Consider the following 20,278-nt stretch of genomic DNA (forward strand, 5'->3'; position numbering starts at 1 on the left):
TATTTTTGAAGTACTTCCCCACATTCAGCTTCTGAATATTCAAACTTAAAATCAGCCTTTTTGTAGCCAACCTTGCTCCCAGGGAAAAAGTAAAAACAAAAAATTGGGGTGGGGGGAAGATAGAGGATCTCAGAGATCAACTTTGCCATGTGAACTGGAGGCAAAAGCAAAATCAGGTTTGGGCCATTCTTGTTTGTATTTTTCAACAGAAACACAGTAGAAGAGAGACAAGGTCCTTGCTTAGCTCTGCTACTCATTGCTGAAACCGAAATGCTGGAGCCTATCTAAAATTCTGTAGCAACAGTGTGGAAATAGCTCTTGCAGTGAGGCAACTAACCTCTCATTATCAGCCAAGAAAACCAGGCACTTGGAGAATACAGTTAATCTTCTTCAAGGTGGAGAGCTCAAGGGCTGTGGTGGATAACAGTCCAGAAGTGTCCATTTTCCCTCTGCTGATCACAAAGGAAGCCTAAATTTTTCAGTTTCTGCTTCATTGGTAGCTTCACCAAGAAGTGCTTCATTCCATTCATGAAGAAAAACAAGCAAAGTTCTTAGCACTCCAAAACTGGAACATTCTTCTTAAAGAATTTAACACATTAGGCTGGCAAGATTGAGGAGACTCAATGTGAAAGAACACAGCCAGGCAGCAGTGATGACAAAAGGGTAGCTTGACAACTTACTGACAGAGAATGGCTTTCACATCAGGAGGAAAAGAATAAACACCATTTTTTGAGTGCCAGATATGAAATATGCAGTAATATAAATAACTATACAGATAGCTGACTCTAAAGCAGACCCTAACAGATAACTGCAGGGTAAGAAATAAGTTTTAAAACATACAGTAGTTTTTAAGCAATTTGCAAGCTTCTATTTCTGCTTTCTGTATTCCATACATAGAATGTGATCAGTTTTCTCCCAAACAAGCCTAAAGTCAAATTGCAGCATGCCCACCACCAGAAAGAAGTAAGATAGCAAACAATGAGCAGGGACATCGAAAGAAGCAGGTGGGATAAACTCTCCATGTAAAAAAAAAAAAAGTAAAATACTTTTTTGATAGATATTCTGGCAGAAAAGGATGGGGATGAAGATCCCTGGCACACTGAAATAGCCAATAGGAGTTATGTTCTACAAAGCCTGTAGGTCTGCAGTAACAGACTGAATACTGAGACCATACCTGAGCTGCTCTCAGGATACCTGATTGCAAGCAGGCTTGTTAAAGCTCAGCTGAAGGCTGGCAGCAGGGGAGCCAGAGCAGCACAGCTGCAAAGCTTCTCTGACACACATAACATAGGAATATAGCTATTCCCACCCTGTGTTTCAGGCTACACATTCTTCTCCAGCAGTTAGTGGGATCTCAACAGGTCTCCCAACTTTCTGAAGCATCTGGCAGCATCCAGCTTCTCAGATCAATTAGTGCCCCCCTTGTAAATCTTGTAATTTAAATTCTTTATGAACCAACAAACTCCTTCCAGTCACAATCGTCCCCATCCCATGCTATGGCAAAAGTTCATATAAATACATGTAGCCAGAGGCTGGTAAGGAGAAGAGAATTTCACACACCACTAAGACTAACGCAAATGCTTTGAAAATGCTCTAAAATGGCAGAATATTTAGTGACAGAGGGTGACAGAGGAATTGGTTACAGCTGGACAGGAGAGTTAAGAAAAGCAAACTGCCTTTCTGCATGATACATAATCAATCAGTCTGACACATCAGAGAACGACATAACAGAAATGCAGGAACACTAAGAAAGTAAGAATAGGATGGATAAGAATTTAATAGAGCACTTCAGAGCAGTAACATTTCTGCTGGGTAGGGCTTGAGTGAGTGTAACTTTATGGAAAAGAGACTGGGTGCCACAAAACTATTTTTCTGTTTTGGAAAAGAAAAAAGTATTGCTCTGTCTTCCATTTAAAGATGCTGTATGTCCCTATCATGTGATACGCAATAATAAACCAGGGCTTATGAGAAGACACAACTGGCTCTGTCAAGCCAAATTACATCATTAGGAGAGTAAGAAGAGGTGGGGCTCCAAGCCTTTTCACAGGGACATGGCTTTCTGGACTCTGAATGCAAAATCTTATCCTCAGTCTCCCAGTTCTTCCATCTGCCTCATGATCTTTAGATGACAGCCACTACCAGCTCTATAACTTCTACAGCTACTGGTCTGTACAGGGCACTAAGTTATTCCTTGTCAATATACTGTACCATGAAAAAAATCCCTAAAAAAATTAGTGTCTAAACAAGACTCCAACTGAATTTCCACAAGGTCCCACCTTTCTTTGCATCACTGTAAAAATTACTATCTTTTCAAGGTGTTACTAAAGGATACATTGTCCATTTAAAGAAGAGCAAAACACATTGGTAGGCCATGACCGAGGCTAAAATTAAGCTAAATCTGGAAGTGAATTAATATAAACCATTTTGTATCAATGCTCAAGGGACTGAAATCGCAAAGAAGGGATTTTTTCCTTTTATAGTTTGCAGCTACTTTTTGGCAGTTATGAACAAAACGCCATCCTTAAACAGAGCGCTTGGAGAGCATCTTTAACCAGACTCTTTCATTCCTGTTCAGGAACCTGAATAATAGCAACTATGATAAAAGCAACTTCAAGTCACAATAAATACATTGTTCCCATTTAATTAATGTTTTCCCAATACAATTGGTGTGTAAGAGGTCAGAAGAAAATTGTATAGTAGAGAGAACTTGCTGTCAGCACAGTAAAAATACTAAAAATGTTTTCCATGACTGCTCCACAATGATAAAAAATGTGTCTATAAATGCTCTGACAACAAAAGAAGGGCTAAGGAGAACTTCCATCCTTTCTTGGATCTGGGGGAAAACATAGTGACAAGAGATGAGGGAAAGGTGAGGTACTTAATGCCTTTGTTAATAGTCGTTAATAGTAGACCAGTTGTCCTCAGGGTTACTAGAACCCTGAGCAAGAAGACAGGGATGGGGAGCAGAATGAAGCCCCAGTAATCCAAAGGCAAACATGTGTTTTCATTCAAGATTACCAAAACTCCAATGAATGTTGCTTTCCTTTATCAGCACTAAAAATATTCTAACAAACATCCTCATGTCAACAGTTACATATTTTCAAAACAGAAATCTCCCTTTGGGCTTTGTTATCAGCAAAAGTAGTTTTGCAATATTTTCCCTTCCAGCTCACCTCCCCCAAACAGAAACCACAACTACTGCCCATTCCTTTAATTTTTGGAAACGTTTTATTTTGTCCAAACAAACATGGAAATCAATTTTCATTCAAACATGCGATGAACTCGAGAGTTAGACTTATAAAGCGATTTCTTTGCTGGGTGTTTTTCAGCAAAGAAAAGCAGTGTTTCAGTGGTTTTTGTGTATTTAAATTGGATGGTAGTGGTAGTTTGGTTTGGTTTTCAAAGGATGCTTCTCAACCTCCCACTAAATAAAAACAAAGATCAAGAACTGGAGTGCAGCTCAGTGTGAGCACGTGTAAAACAGAACTGAGACCATGCAGGGCAGCGTTGACCTTGGATCCTAACGGAATTTTATTCAAAGTTCGATGATCTTTAGAGGTGACTCCCTAAACCTCGTGATTTTCTGTGTTATCTCTAGACAACTGATATACAGCAAAATGAAGAGAAACAATAAATGAGTCTCATGCCAACTTTTGCAATACGTCCTAGATAAATGTTCCTATTTCTTTTTTTAAGCTGACAAAACCTAGTGAATTGGGGAAGGGAGAGAGAGTACAGGGAAGGAATCACTTCCCTCAGAGAAGTGCATTGTACTGAAGTCCTTTCTCAGGACAGAAAACCCATTCACACGTAAATCTATTAAATATGGAAGCTGATGAAAGACAATGAGAGCACTGGAAAAAAATAAAGCCGTCTGTGAATGCTGCCAGCAAGTCCTTATGTGTGCTGGTGTCTTCCCCCGAAGGGGTAGCCACTACAGAGCAAAGTCACACACCGTAGGCTGCCCATCATCAATATACATGAACATCTGTGTTGCATCTACCCAGGGCCAAAACCAAACCTGTGACCGGTGGAGGAAGGCTCTTTCCTGCAGCGTTGCTCTCCACAGCCCTTTCTCTTTACAAAACCATACTAATCGCTATGAAGTAAGGTACTGCCAGCCAGCAAGACACAACATTAACAACCCGTATGTTAATCTCCTATTTATAAAGGGGGAAGCTGAAGCCAAGATTTTACAGTATGATTAATGATTTCTGGGTGCACAGTTCAAGTTACTCTGAAGAAATGCTGAGTTCAGCTTCTGGAGGAAATAATAATAATAATAATAATAAAAAAATATATAAGGCTCCTTTAACAACTCTTAAGCTAAACCAGCTTTGGGTTGAAGTACCCAAATTGCTGGCTGTTTTGGGATGGTTGCCATGAGGCCCTTGAGAGAAATACCTTGGGAAATGAATTAAGCTGCAATACATCACATTTAAAACCTGGCGTCTTTGCTTAAGGATGCTCTTTGGTCTTTGCTCAGCCAGGGCCCTTGTGGGTGGTGTAAATGTGCATTTAGAAATGGGGGAGGGAGGGGGAGAAACATCCTTCCCAAGGCCCTGGGAATACAAGCAAGTTTCCATGAAGTGAGCCCATGGGTGTCTGCAACAGCCCTGGTGCATGCTCTTCACCTACGGAACACATGAGGTATCCTGCTGTAAGCACACACACGGTGGGTACCATCTCCATCCCTGCTGTAGCTCACTCCACAGCTCATAGCCTGTGCTCACACCCTTCGTGCCCATGCAGCCACTGGCTTGTGTTCTAGCTCATCCTTCTTCAGGGGTGAGAGGTTGGCCACCAGCCCCACTGCCACACCACTCTCCCTGCCCCATGGCAGGGCTGCTGGAGGGTCACCTCACCCAAGAGGGGAGCTCATCCCATTGGAGGACAGCAGTGGGTTCACCTGGAGGGGGGTGGCCTCAACCTGTCTGTGCTGTGTGACAGAAGGTAGACATGGGCAGTTTAGGGCAGCTAATTTGCCATTGGTGACTGTGTGGAACAGGGTCCAAAGCCACCCGACAGTGTTTGCTTTTGGCTAGGCCACTGTGTGTTCCTTACATACCAGTGATCGTTTAAAGATCAAACAAACATTGCTCACTCTGCACAGCAACAGCTACAGCTTAGACTTCACATGGGTGTTCTCTCTCTGCTCTTCATCTCTGCTTCACAAACCCAAGACCATGTGTTGGCCTTCTGCTTATCTTCAGAGCAGCTGCTCCTCTCTGAGCCATTAAGCCGTGTGGATGGCCACCAGATGCATTATCCAAGCCATCAGCCATTCTGGTTGAATACATTCAACACAGCAGCTGCTCTCCAGCAAGAGTCCAGTGGCACCCAAGTGGTCACTGGGCTGCCCTCCACTACCTTTGCTTCCCCAATGGACTGAGGCCCCAAGAGAGCTGATAAGCATCTTGTCTGTGCCTGTGGAAGGGGCAGAGATAAAGACCACGTCCTTTTCCACAGAAAGCCAACAGATAAATTGGCAGCAAGGGCAGAGCAACAATCTGGTTATAGGTCTCTGTTCAAAGGCTGCTGATTCCTGCTGAAAGGGGATTTAAGGGAGCATATGACAGCTAGAAATAGTTGTCTCAGTTCACTGAACTTCAAGTCTCCCCCTCTCCTGACATCTAACATGCCTCAGATTGAGCTGGGGGGATGGAGAGGGGGCGTATGAGATTACTTTTCTGGTTAACCACTCCTGCACCAAAAAGGCACTGACAGCAAGAAGCACACAGGTCACTTCCTCTGTCCTGGTATTGACAAGTACCAGGAGGCAACAGGGTAAGATACTTCATTTGTCTTAATAGTTAGCCAGTTTCAGGCCTTTGATGTGTTTATGGCTCAACCTAAAACACCTTAAACATCAGTTTGCGTACTGGGAGCACTGGACTCATTCAGCACAACCTAGTTTTGGAAGCAAGATGAAGCTCAGCCTTCTCCCAAGATACACACATCCCAACTAAGAAAAAGGAATTCTTCATGTACTTTTGCTAACTAAAGACACAAATCAATGGCACTAGCAGGCTGTTTTCCTTCCTCAGTTTTATGAAGTGTTTCAATCAGAAAGCCTCTCATGTGCCTACTGAATTCATTCTTCGACAATATTGTGTTAAACTTGCAATTAGAAAACAACATTTTAAAGGTATAGCACTAGCTGTTTCCATGTGCTGGTCAACAACCTTCGTCACAGCCACGATACCCATGTTGCAACTATCCACCAAAGAGAAACCTAAATTCTATGGAGTTACTGCTGCAGTACTGAAGCGCGTAAGCTGTGAAAGCATTCAGAAAGTTAATAGATTTGTTTATGGACTAGACAAGGCTTAATTAAACCAGGCAGCTCCAAAGAACAGTAAATCCTTTCTCCCCACGTCTTCCCCTCCCCATTTCTTTTATTTCTTAGAGTATCTTTCTCCTGGTGGTTTTCCTCTTCCTAATAATCCCATCACAAATGACAGATATGTTATCAGTCATCACTGGGATTTGACACGTTCTTAATACCTGTCATGACAGCTCTGAAGCCTGCATGCTACTCCATTGTATTCCCAGGCATTTGCAGGAGGTAATGGACACATCAAATGGTTCTGCTTTATTGGACTGCTGAAGGCTTGCAATATAAAAGTAGATGCTTAAAAAAACCTAACCTGTGATTATTCAAAATTGCATACAGAATAATAAAATATAAAACAGTACAAATCGCTTTTTCACTCTCTATGCCTACGATCATCTTGGCCACATTGTACAATTTATTATTATGTATATATTGATAAGAATGTTTTAATATTTAGGAAAAGATATCAGCATTGGTAATAGTAAAGATTACATTAATTATCTAAAGTCTTCACTAAAAGGTTCAAAGTATTACACTGATACCGGTAACATGGCAGTATATTGCTGTCCTCATACAGAGTCTCTCCTGGTTCCTTGGGTCTCTGTTTTAATAGAGAACCTGATGCACAGGTGAGGTGCAAGGCAAGACTAGAAGCAGAGTTAACATCAGAGGTGAACACCTGAACTGATATGAGGACAATGGGAATGTGAAGTGTCTTTCCCTGTAATTGTCAATACTATAAAACCAAAGACTAAATGAGAATGCAGTAGAAAGCAAGTTTGAAAAGAGGCTCCTCGACTCTTTTCAAACACAAGGAAAAGACACTGTCTTATCATTTAGCAATAAGGACAAGGAACACCAACTAGCAGGCTTTGTACGAGTTCATTCTTTACACCTGCACATTTCTGTGGGCCTCTTAATAAACATAGCTGTGTTTTCCTTTGTTCAAGCACTCAAAAGAGCTGTGACAGATACAGCACTTCACAGAACAAATTCAATACTGAACTCTCTAAACAGATGTGTTTTCCTCAAATTCTAGTATTACTTCAGATTAATCTGGTCATCTGCATGTAACACTTTTCAGGTACAAAAATAAAACATTTCTTACTGTAACATTTCTTTGGAGCCTTAAATTTGCAGAAGACTTCCTTTCAGTTCAGCCTAGCTGCTGCAAAGCATCATATAGCCACAGTCTCTGCCAACAGCATGAGCTGCATGACAGCAGTGTGCCTTGCTGTTAGTAAATGTAGCTTGTTGTTCTCAATGCATTTACAGTTTTGTACAACAGCAGGAAAAGCACCCCCAACCAAAACAAAAAACCCACACAGATTAGAGACAATGCAGCCCTGTGCACAGGAGTAACTTAAGGCCCTTTCAGCAAGGCAGTAAAGCTAAGGGAGAGTTGTGAGTTGGAGTCAAAAGGAAGTGTCCTATTGACATAATGAGCTTTGTAGCAGGTCTGGAGTGAAGAAGACAGGAAAAACACGTTCAGCCACCTAAGTGACCACATGTCCTCTGGACAAAATTGTTAACCAGCACTAAGGATATCGAGGGATTGTTTTCAGCTACAAGAAATGGATGAGCAAACTGTTTTTTTCCAGTGCAATTTTATTAGGGAGAAACACAAGAGTAAGTCCTGTGCCTGTAAAGTATTCAGAAACAAAGTGATGGCATTTGGGGGGGGGGGGGGGGGGAAGGCAAGAGATGTTCTCAGGATGCAGCTTGACAGTGCAGCAAATCCTGTTCCTGGGGTCTAAACCATGTCAATAACAGCACTTGGCTGAGTACAAAATCACCTTGCCAGCTGAAGCACTTTCAGAAAAGCTGAAAGGCTAAGTTTGTATCATTAGGCTTCACACCAGACCAGATAGTGCCTGTTCTTGAGCAGCCAACATAAAATAATACCACAGACAAAGTTGGTATCATACTTTCTGGATATGGTCAAACATCAGGGCCTGTTCCAGATCAAAACTGTACCACCTACTGAGCCTGGGTTGCACAGAGGCAAGATCATGGCAGCTCAGCCCCATTGAGAAGTCTTCTCAGTAAATATTCCCTTCTGGCTTTGCTCCAAGGAGCATTACTGCTTCTCCTGCTGTCTACATTCCCAGTTATTCCTTTCATATACCCTCTCAGCTGTAAGCAAATCAACGTGCCAATCCCCTGGGACACATGGCTTAGCTTATACTTAAGACTTACCATTCTGGTTTGTGCTTTGGACATTGATTTTCATTGTCTCAGCTATCACTCAACAAAAGGGCATTTAATTGCTGTCTCATTTAGTCTGGGGGAGAAGGGGAGAACAACTTTAACCAGCCCTCTGATTGATGGCAGCCATTAGCACCTTCTAGCACAATATGGACTTATTAGAAGCACGATTTACATGTGAAGTTCATTGCCACACAAGTGAATCAGATTTGCAGCCATGCTTACTTGAACAACTTTAGAGACAAAAATCTTCACATGAAATGAATTTGCAGAACTGCTTACACTGGCCACCCATTTCAAGGGAAGACTTTGAAGATTAATGAAGTTTGAAAAAAGCTCCTAGACAGAAAAGGAAGTTTAGTAAAGATCTCGTAGGCTTTGTTTCTCTTTTTAAGTGCTACCATGTAGGTACTTTAACAGTTGTAAGGAAAAAACACAGCAAACAAAACCCCCCATTAATTTATACTATTTATAGACCTCTAACACCTTTTTATCCACTACTCAGTACATAATTGCATACTACCAAAGGCAATGCTGAAGAACCCCATGAACTATCTTACTCTCTTGTATGAGTACTTCTATTTGCTTTGTGGGGGAATGAACAAAATTAATATCCACATTAATATCCTCCATGTTCTGTACAGCAATGAGCCACATACTCTGGTGTTCAAGCCAAACTGCTGACACTGGACTTTTAGTACTCGTTTTATTAAGAAGCACAAAGATGTTAATCTTCCTTTCAAAGAAACAAAGCTCAACAAACAACTGGATCGGTGAAGGCTGCTTGAAATATTACCTTTAATGAGTCCAGTTCTATGAAACTTGAAGTAATTTCACCAAAAGTTTGTAGTAGTTTGATGCAACTTAGCAAAGATTTAATCATTGCAAAATCTGAGACCAAGGACCTTCTAAACATCAGATGTCTATGATTTCTATCACTTTTCAGTCAGACACAGAAACAAGCTGAGGCTCTTGCTATTATCAGAAACAATTTTCTGTGGGTTTTTTAAGATTTACCATGGGAGAGGCAGGTCGGGAAAGGCTGACTTTCAGCAAGGTGCTGACGTACAGCCAAACACACATGCACTCCTGCCATCTCAGCTGCTAACCCTGGCCAGGCAGAGGCTTTCCGAAACCATGTTAGCTATACCCACAGTAAAGCACTTCTGGCTACTTTCAGAACATATCCTCTGTTATTCACATAATTGGTTTAAAATTCCACAGCAAAATTACTCTGCTATTACTTGCTTTCACCTTTAGGTTCACATCTCCCACAGAACCCACCTTTGTTCCTTAGTGATACTCATCTTCCCTGATGTGTATTTCTAAATAAGCTTAAATAGTGGCTATTTCCATGCTTTTTCCTACATTTTGAAAAAAATCATTATTTTAGGTACATAGATCAATGTGTGACTGCGGAATGTACTGCTTGGGTTTTTAGAACAGCTGTCTTCACTTTCATTCATTCTGCAGCTCACATGCACATAAAAATGCATTTTGATCCTTCACTTTCACATTAGGTTTTAAGGGGAAGTAAGACTTAATGCACAGAAGCATCCAGAAAGAACAACAAACTGAAACCTCAACAAAACTCCTCCCAAACTGGCATGCAGCCACATACTAGCTAAACAGTAGAATACATTTGGTTTTTTTATCTTGGCTCTTTGTAAATTTTCTTTTCCTCTCTCACTGTTTCACTTCTCTTTGGTGTTGGACTGGTGACGTGCTTCTCTTGCTGGAAAGGCTAACTTGCTATCTTCTGAAAAGTCCAGTCTATGGTCAATTATTATTGTAACAGAGATCAAGGTGACACAGGCAATCCCAGCAAAATCCCTTGCCATCCTCTCCAGGCTCACACTAGGCTGGAACCAGCGCTCCCGACAGCAGTGCTTCCAGGAGCATCGCCAGCACCAAATAAGCAGCCAAAACAGCTTTAAACCACTTTGCAGCTAAAAAACAGACCAAGAGCCATGTCTGCGCTCTTGTCATGCTTGACCTGTCTGTCAATCTTCTCTTCAGGTCTCTTTGGCCATTGAGGATAAAGAAAATTCTTAGTTGGAGAAAGGTTTTACAAGCTGGTTTCTGAGAAGCCTGTCAAGTCAACACATGCTAACCAACGTGAACAGGTCCTGGAAAAGAAGTTGATAGAATCTTTCTGACCATCCTGAGATGCAGTCAAACCTGCGCACCTTCGAGATTCAGGTCAATCACACATCTGCTCTGCGTACCCCTGTAAGTGTAAAATTAGGGCAAGCACTGGCACAGCAGTAGGCTGGAGAATCTTGCTGGCAGAGGCACAAACCTGCTCTTCTACCCAGCACACCATCTATAAATAGGTTTATGAATAGAGAACCTCTGCCAAGCTGTTCATTCTTTCTTTTTTTTTTTAGTTTGCTAATTTTTAATGCCTCTTGCAAGATTGGCTCCTAGAAGTTTTATCTCCATTAGCTGTAATAAACATTTATTATATGCTCCAGCAATGTCTGAAAGTCTTGATGAATAGTAACAAATTTCTCTAGAAAAATGGAATATAATTTCCCATTTAGAAAACTCTACAGCATTTAAAAAAGGGAAAAAGAGAGCTTACCTGAAAAAAAATCTCCAGAAGTCTGCACTCACACCACAGTTTGGGAGAGAGAAACCCACTTCTGCTGGGACTTCAAGAGGAGACGATGTGGTGTCAGTGTTTAGTGTTGTTCAGCTGTGCTCCAGCGGGTACCAGGCGAGCCCCAGAACTGAGTCCTGGGCTGCCCCCCTCGCTCTTCTCACCTGCAACAACAGAACAGACTCTCAGCTCCCCTAGACAGGAGTGATGCAACATTTCACATTCAAGACCCAGTGATGGATGTTTACACTGTCTGATTGCTGGAGATTCAAACCAGCATTATAAAAGGGGAAGCTCAGTACTGCTGCCATTATCAATAAGGGTGGTTCTCTGTTTTTCTCTGCAGTGGTGCCCTCTCAACTTAAGATGTCCTGGGAACATGCAAAGCACTAGAAAGCTATTTACAGAGCATCCTAACTTTGCCTTGGAAGAGCCACTTTTCTAGAAGACCCATGGCAAACTCACTCAAGCCCAGTCTTTGCGAGAACACTTTATGTAATAATTTGACTTTGAGCTGCCAATAATTGGGTAGCCAAATCAAACACTGCTAATTTCAATTAGGGGCATTAACCAAGGACTTAAATTACCTTTCACCTACTGTTATTCTCTTGCATCTCCTTTTTTCCCCCCTTTCCCTCCCAAACCTTACATAATTCACCATCCATTTTCAAAGATGGATGCCTAAATGAAGCCCTTTATTAAGGCTCAATTTTCAAAAGCAATGTCACCTTGCAGATTCCCTTCACTTCAGAAATTAAATTATAGGGGCATATTCTCAACAAGCCTACATCTATACTTATTTCAACTTTCTGGGGGATAATTGAGTATGGAAAGTAAGGTTTAGCCTGATGAAATTTTTATTTCCATCTAAAAATAAAAGGAAATGCATAGTAAAGAACTTCTTCAGTTTCTCCATATACCCACTCTCATTAGAGAGTAATAGAGACAGTATTTAAAAGATCGAGAGAATAATGTGCAATAATTCCAGTCCTAAAACATTATAAAGACAAGATACTGAAGTAAAAAATAAACAGACTTTTTCCATCATTAAGAAGAAATGCCATGTAGGATTGGAAAGTTCTCCTAAAGTCCAACAGAGCCTTATTTCTGTTGCTCTTCAAAGTCTAACACTGCTAACCATCTCTGCCCTCTTCTCTTCTCCAAGAACCACAGATACCTTCTCTCCTAATCCTAACCAGCACACTGGCCATTGGACTCTACCACTGTTACTGTGGCAAGGGAACACGGAGGCAAGAAAGGGGTAATCCCCTTAGAAGACTACTCACGGGTCTACCAAGCAAGGAGATACAAATTTTTTCTTCCTTAATTTTGTCAAGGATCACAGGTGCTGCTTTATTCTAATCAGATAAATACCATCACCAGTTTTAAACCTGAGCCTTAGCCTCAGAGTCTGAAGAGGCTGTTTTTAGGCATGGAAGGCTTTTTCTTCAACACCCCCATATTTTGCTGCAAAGCCCACTGTATTAAATGGGAATAGTCAAGATGCAAAGTCAAATTTAAACATCCTGAGAATAGCTGTACCTGATGTGCAGCTGGCAGGCAGGTCTGCTGTAGGGATGAGTCTCTGCACATGAAGTCATTAACATGGGATTCCTAATAATGGTGTAGTAACCAAAGCATAGAAGAGAAATCAGTTCACGACTTAGCCCCCAGCAGCACAGAGTTTTGTTTGCTTCTCTGGAGGGAGGACAGCCGGTACTGCTTAAATCAAAGCCCAGATCCACAATCATCCTGGCTTAATTAGATCATGAAGAGTACAAAATGGCACTGGACACAAAAAATGATCATTTTTCAAGTAAATTTAGTGGAATGAGTACCATTACATTTACAATCCACTCTCCTCAATCCACCCTTTTTCCCTTGCTAATGATACAGAGTTGGCTGCAGATGCAACAAAACCTGTCAGCAACAGCAGCGTGTCCTAAAGCAAGTCTTGCCTATTATTCCAGCTGGCTAGATGGAGGTCACCAACACTGCTAACACCTCTGATGTTCTATAATCAGTGGTTAGCATCTATAAAGCAGAAAATACCACTAGCTTTGAGCACACTCAAAAAGAAAGAAACTCTTTTCAATTATATTTAAGCTTGCTCTGATAGCCAAAACATGAAACACGAGGCAACCTAGCGAGCCAAATATTAGTGAGATTGGTTTCTGGCAGCCAATGCCATATTCTGTTTGTATATAAACAATTATAGTTTATCCGCCTCTTTAAAATAACTGCAATATGAATCATCATAAGGACAGCAAAAGAGAAAACAGCCAAATACTTGTAGCTGAAGTAAAATACTGTTAAATTCTCAAAGCAACTATGACTATCAGACACACACTGCTAACACCAAATACCTATTTGAGAAATCCAGTATTTTGTGGAAAAGACTCTTGGAATAGAAGCTGACCTTTACCTATCCCTTTGCTGCTGGTAAAGAATGACAAAGCTTTTCCTGTACATCACATATTCATCCTGTGCCTGCTTTCATCTTTAGGATGGGAACAGAAACTGCTGCCTTTTAAACTATTATTCCATTGATTTTTAGCCAGCTGTTATGTTCCACTGCTATAGTGAGGACAGAGGGCTAAGGAAGAGATTTTCAAACAATGCTTTGTAAACAGCCCACAAGTCCCATTTGATTTATAAACTGCCAATGACTGGATCAGTTCAGCAGCTGGAAACCCTGGATTTGATAGCAATGCCCTCACCCAGTGGTTCAAAGCAATCATTCTCAATTAATACAGGGCCTTCAAGAACATAGGGATCTCCAACTCTAACTTAAGACCTCCTAAATACCAGTATTCCAGCCAAAGCTCTTGCTCCTGAAAGTCCTCATCCTCCAGCTCCTAATTCAAACCATCAGTCAGCGCTCGCCTTTCACAGGAGCTGGTTGCTGTACGGTGTAATGTTTGCACCAAATATAATCGCCAAAGGAACTCCAATTTCCACTAATAATTGTCATTAGGAGAAGAAAAAAAGAAAAAAAAATGTATTTTTGCCAGAAAAGGACCATTTCCTGATGTTTAGTGTAGGCAGGATAATGGTCATGGGCAGCATCTTGGCTCAGCAGGCAAAACTAGTAGGTGGTAAATGACAGTGCTGCAGAGGGGACAGATCTTTTTCCAGGGGGGAGAGGGAGCAGTGTCTGCTAAAGAAGGCACCCTGACGGCAGGAGATTTATGCATCCATTCTTGTGTCAGTCTAGGAGGGGGGAATCATGCAGGGCCAGCTGCAGGGGTGTGCACTGCTGTCGGGAAAAATCAGAAGTCTAGTGATGAACTATAAAGAAGGGAGAAATGACAGACTGAATGAAAACCCCATGATAAACCCATTTAGGCTCTTTTCTCCCTAGGACGAAAGATGAAGTTTAATCTCTTTGGCATATATCCTGGTCGAGACGCAAACAAATATGCCTTGATACACACAGATGCACGCCCCTAGAATGTGCAATGACAATATCCACCAAAAGGATCCATAACTGCAACAGTATGGAGCAAGAGTCCTTTTTCTGCACGTTTAGCTAAGTTCTGGGGAAAGATCAGAGCACGCTAAGATGCTTTTGATCAGAAGAAATCTCATTTGCTACCGAATGCCTTCTTTGTGTAAATGCTGTCAAAAGAAAGCTTTTCCATTTGAATAACTCAAGGGATTGAAGGAGGAAAAGAGAGAAGAGATGGTGGGACGGCAAGACAGTGAAAAGCAAGCAAATTAAGGCTCTGGTATTTCACTCTGACTTGACTGAAGGAGAACTTTCCAATTTCATGTGGCATTCCTTTTCCTAAGAGAATTTCTGGCCGAGTTGGTCACCTCTGCACAATTTCTTGTCTTCTTTAAGGTAGGGAAGTTTATTTCTTTTTCACTAATACACTCATAGCAATTAAATATTCCAAATATTTCTTCATTGTTCTTGGTTAATAAAAACAGCACCCAACTCTCTGGTCATACTGGTATTGAAAAACAGGGAAAGAGTGGGCAAGCAAAGCAGTGGTCTTTAATAGGCTCTTCCAAAGCCCCAGGCTACAATTCCACTCCTAAGCCTATGAGTGGAAGTATGTGATAATTTTTACTTCTGCCTGTCCCGACCACTATTAAAGCCCCAGGGCTGGTGAAACTTTCAGGAGTGGCTAACAACCTGCAGGAGGCCGGATGGCACAAAATGGAGAAGGGATGAAAGGATGTACTCCCACACCTTATTGCAAGTTGCATATAAAGACCCATGGCATTAACCGCATTTTTTTACCAGGACAGAAGAAATACATTTTGCCCAGCATGCCAACATTGTAAATTATGCCACTGTATGTCCTTCAGTGTAAACTCTTCCAGATACAGTTTTATGAGAAAGTTTAGTTCGCTTATGAGTGTAAGAATTAGAAAAAAAAATCCAGAATTTATTTTTTTGGCAACTTTTCTATAATATTCTTCTCCATGGTGTAAACTATCAAATGTAAAAGAGATTGATGCTATCGGGTGTCACATTAAGACACTACTGACCACATTCACAATTACCTGGTGTGTTATACAAGCACTTACACCTGTACAGTGTGGGTCTAGCAGCTTAAAAAGACACAAATGCTCAAAAGTGTTTTAAGAAAAAGCAACCCAAAGCCCCAAACTATGATACTCTGGGGACCTGAGCCATTGATTAACACCATGAAGGTGTTGATGGGATACTGAAATGAAGAATGTGGCCGTCTGATGAATTAAAGCAAATAAAAGTTACCTACATGCACGGTAGCTCAAAAAACAAAGCTTTGAAGGGCACTGTTTAATCGAAGTTATGTGAAAAAGCAACAGAAATAAAACTGGAAAATTCCTAAACTACAAAACCATAGCACTGTCAAATTGCAAACAATACTTCTTACAGCTACACAGTTGCGTTTCACTTTCTTTTTTTCCCCTCCAGGTAAGTAAGGACAGGCAAATGTATAATATTAATATAAATTCAGGAAATACTTTCATAGGAAGATATCAAATATATTATGGTGGGAGGGAAAAGGAACATGGTAATTTATCTGACTTAAAAACACCACAGTGTCAAGTTAATTTAAAATTCAACTTCAGTTTAAAGCATTACAAGGAAAAAAGAACCCTATGTATCATAGGCAGTAAACTGAAATCCTAGCAAGGTTTTTATCTGCCAGTTAGTTGTGTATCAGCTATAAAGCCAGACTGCAGGTGCTTCTTTCAGGAGATTGGGCTGCAAGGTTCTTGCAAACCACATTCAAAGAAGTTTGCCATTTACTATTCCCAAAGGTGTTTTATTTAAACTTGTTCACAGTTTGTTACTTAACAGAAAGCTGGCATTACAATAACCCAGAGGTATCTTCTGCAAGGTACAGTATGTAATGCGAAAACACAGAGGATCCTACTCTGTAGAAGACACCAAGAAGGTCTATGCAGCACTCTCCAAACATATTTTACACAAAAAAAAAACACAAGCAAAAGCAGTTTGTTGCAAGAACAGCTTTTAGGATGGCATGAATAAGTAAAAAAAAAGAAACCAGAAACTTAGGTTTTTTCTTCCTTTCTAGAAAACACACCTACACAAAACCACTTCATCAAAACTCCATACAAAGCATTGAACATGATGGTTTGAGGAAAGAAGCAGGATACTCTTCCTAATTTTCTAGGCTGAGGAATAAATAAATCTGATGCAAACAATACTTAATATGCCCCAAGACTACAAACTGAACGAAAATCTGCTCTGATTTGGCACATATTATACAAAAACGTGACCCAGGGACAGCAGCTGGGCTTCCAGCTGCCCCTTTCCAGTTCCAGGAGGCTCCCAAAAGCTGCACTGGCCAGTGGGATCAGAAAGGCAAGCTGTGTTCCTTGGCCATCGGCTGCTAACAGCCCAGCTGGCCAGTGGACAGCAACCGGATTGGAAGGGCACTGAAAACCTGCATGGACACCAAAAATAAATGCATACCCCTGACCTCTTCTCCTCCAAAAGGAAGGCAAAGAAAAGTTGCTATTTACAACAGCACATAGGCCTTGAACCTCCTTCTACACACACTTTGTGAAACCTCGAATCTTTGCTGAGGGAGCAGACGAATACCTTGGAAAGCTTTGGTTTTAGCAAACTGCAATCTAAGGTGTGTGCAAATTGGTACTTCGGAAAGGGTAATATTGAGGACATGAAATTTATCTCATTGACACATCCACAGCTGGGAACCAGCCTGGAAAGCTTCCTCGTGCTGATCCAATTCACTTGTATTTTGAAATGGAGGGATGTGGAAAACATTATTAGAGGTAATAGAAAAGTGTTTTCTTATTTCAGTAATGGCTTTTATCCTACCTTTGAAAACTACATAATTATGTGTAAAGTTGTATGTAAATACCCATTATATATAATTACATTTACATTTTTCATAAAACAATAATTTCTAAAAATGCTGGGGATTAAAAAAAGCCAAGGAGGAAGGAATTTGATAAAGAATGGGATGGAAAAGAGTCTCCTTCCCCTTATATTAAACATAGCTGGGCTCCTTTCTGGTCCCACAGCAGAGCATGAGCCTGTAGTTATGCCCCCTCCCACCACCACCATCCCATTTGCCACTTAAACCCTCACCATTTAAATGGTTTATTTATCTTTTTGCCTCACTATGCATTTCTGGACCTACAGCTCTGAGGTGGATTTATAAAACTTTTGCTGGCATTTACTATGGAAACTACCACCACTGCACTGATATTTATACACATGGTGTTACAAAAACACACCATTTGCTTTGATGTACCGCTCTTTCCTTGCTCCTCATTCCAGCAGAAAACACAAAGGACATTTAGCAATGATAAGGAATCCTATTGACATCATCAGTATGCAGTGGCATAGTCAAAAGGCTGAAGTCTGAATTACTCAGCGTCCTTTGCAGAATGGCCAAAACAAGCCTCAGTGTTGCTTAAGTTTCTGTGGAAACTAGGAAATGTTGCTTAAAAAAGGAAAAAAAAAAAATCATCAAAATAGCCTAAATTTAAAAACAGGCTGCATCTGTTACTAGGAAAACCAGGCTGCAGCATGGGGGTGTTGTGCACAAGAGGATACAGTACTTGCTTTCTTTCCAAGCTATCTCTTATTCACCATGTGACTCTCTATTCTAACACTCTATTCTAAAACCTTTTTGGTTGCCAGATGTTGCACAACACAACTAAGGAGGTCTTGCAGCTGGAAATGCCAGCTGCTCCTAGGTATGATCTGCCATGAGACTAAAGCAGCCTGAGACTGGGGGGGCTCCTTACATGATGGAGGGAGCCTTCTGTGCAGGAACTAAGGCTTCAGTTTCCTGCCAGTTTGATGGAGGTTGGGAATTTGAGGTTTACTGGACTCCATAGCATTGTTTGGTACCACCTGATCACAAGATGGGCCCAAACATCTTGCAAAGGTGAGCAGAGATTATCAGATGCAGATGCAAAGCACGACGTTTTCATAGTAAAGCTTGTCATACCAAAAGGTAACATGATGAAATGCTGCATCAAACACCAACCTATCATAAAGGAAAAGTGGTGCAGCAGAAGAGCACAAGCAGACTAAGACTTTGCATTTAATTTTCAATCCTTTCATCTTTAAAAACTAAACAGATTGTTTTAAAATACTTTCAAATACTTCAAACCTTTCATTTGGTTTGCACACATGTGATAAAGGAGCTTCAAATGTTCCAATATTATGCTAAAAAGTCTTATAAGTTGTCTCCAAATTGGAAGTACTTCAGAAAAAAAGATATATATCAAAAAACCCCAATATATAATCAAGTTCTTTGAAGTCACTTTATGCTCTACTAAGACATTTATACTAATTGGGGAGTTTCTCATTTCATCTTTTCAGGCACAGATCATTTCTAAATGACTGGGATTCAGGATACACTTTTTTAATATTGGTGGCATAGTTAATGAGACCAGATTTTAATAAGATTGTAGGCATTTATGCTAGAGAAAGGCTTTGACTTAGGGGTATATTTTTACCAGAAAAAAAAAGGAAGATAGGTTGCTGTATATCACAGAGTGAGCCTGTTTGGATCATTATAATTAACACTGGTGATCCTGTTTTATATACCATTACACGGTATAAGACAAAAAAAAGTCATAAATATCTGTCAGTCCTCAATATTAACATGAACAGCCTGCAGGTCCATTTTTAACCTATTCTCAGCATATACATAAATTTCTCAGTAAACAGGTGCGTTATGGAATATAAACACAAGTAACTTGTGATTAACTTAATCAGATATAATTTTGCCAGCAAAAAGCTTAGCTACCTCCTAATTTGTTACTTGACTGCTAACAGAGAAACAGTAATTCGGCATCTGCATCAGGACCGACATCCTAGTTTTAGGATTAACACTTTTTTAATCCATATCATGCCTGTAGGAATATATAACAATGAAAAATGGGATTGCACATGGATAGGTCCAATACCTACACAAATGAAGCAGTAGATTTTTCATAGTAAAGAAGTATATGTAGAGCTACTGTAGGTTGCAGATAGATTGCAATGTATCCAGATGTTAAGACTATACACAGATAAGGAAATGCTGAGCCACATCATCTTCTAGTAGTATAGTGCCTTCAGCCTTGTGTCGAATCTCCTACAGAAATACAACCAATTAGTAATCAATTTTGAGCCCTACCAGAAACACTCCTTCAACATTTGCAAGTGCCTTGATCATTTACAGCAGCTCTTTTTAAGCAGCTAACATGAAAAAATTAAACAGATGAGAACGCTTTACTCTTGTGCCATTCCTGAGTTTACTGCAGCTCCTTTTTCTGTGCACTTCTCTCCTTCATTTGGGCCCTGTCCAGGCCACTCTCTGGGAAGAATCGCTGACCCACATTCGGAGCGCAGCTTTGTGGTGGGCTTCTGGGGTTTAGTGCAGCCAGCCCAAGATGACCTGCACCGTGTCACTCTCTCCAGGCCAATGACACTTAGGTCACTGTTTTATGTACTGTTTGCTCAGAAGGACAACAATGTGAAGAAAAGCCTGGCCCTACAAGGAGTTAATACATCTGCATTGCTCACAAGGAGTCATGTGCTTCCTGCATGAAAATCCTGGAAGGGTTTCCCTGCCTGCTCAGCTGTGAATTGAGACCATGTCTGGGAGCTGTCATTTGCTGCAGTTCGA

The 20,278-nt window shown here is 40.8% G+C and overlaps 1 protein-coding gene across 3 annotated transcripts in view; it reads right to left on the reverse strand.

The window, feature by feature from the left end:
* PLXNB2 (plexin B2) overlaps positions 1-20,278 on the reverse strand; it is a 251,973-nt gene that overhangs the window by 162,020 nt on the left and 69,675 nt on the right. For all 3 annotated transcript variants that reach the window (XM_062634239.1, XM_062634242.1, XM_062634241.1), the window contains one exon: positions 11,133-11,314. The gene's annotated coding sequence lies outside the window, so the exon portion shown is untranslated. The remainder of the gene's footprint in view (positions 1-11,132; positions 11,315-20,278) is intronic.

The sequence above is a fragment of the Pezoporus occidentalis genome, unplaced genomic scaffold (genome assembly GCF_034315485.1).
Source record: "Pezoporus occidentalis ecotype Australia unplaced genomic scaffold, CSIRO_AGI_Poc_V1 ctg42, whole genome shotgun sequence".
Lineage (NCBI taxonomy): Eukaryota > Metazoa > Chordata > Aves > Psittaciformes > Psittacidae > Pezoporus > Pezoporus occidentalis.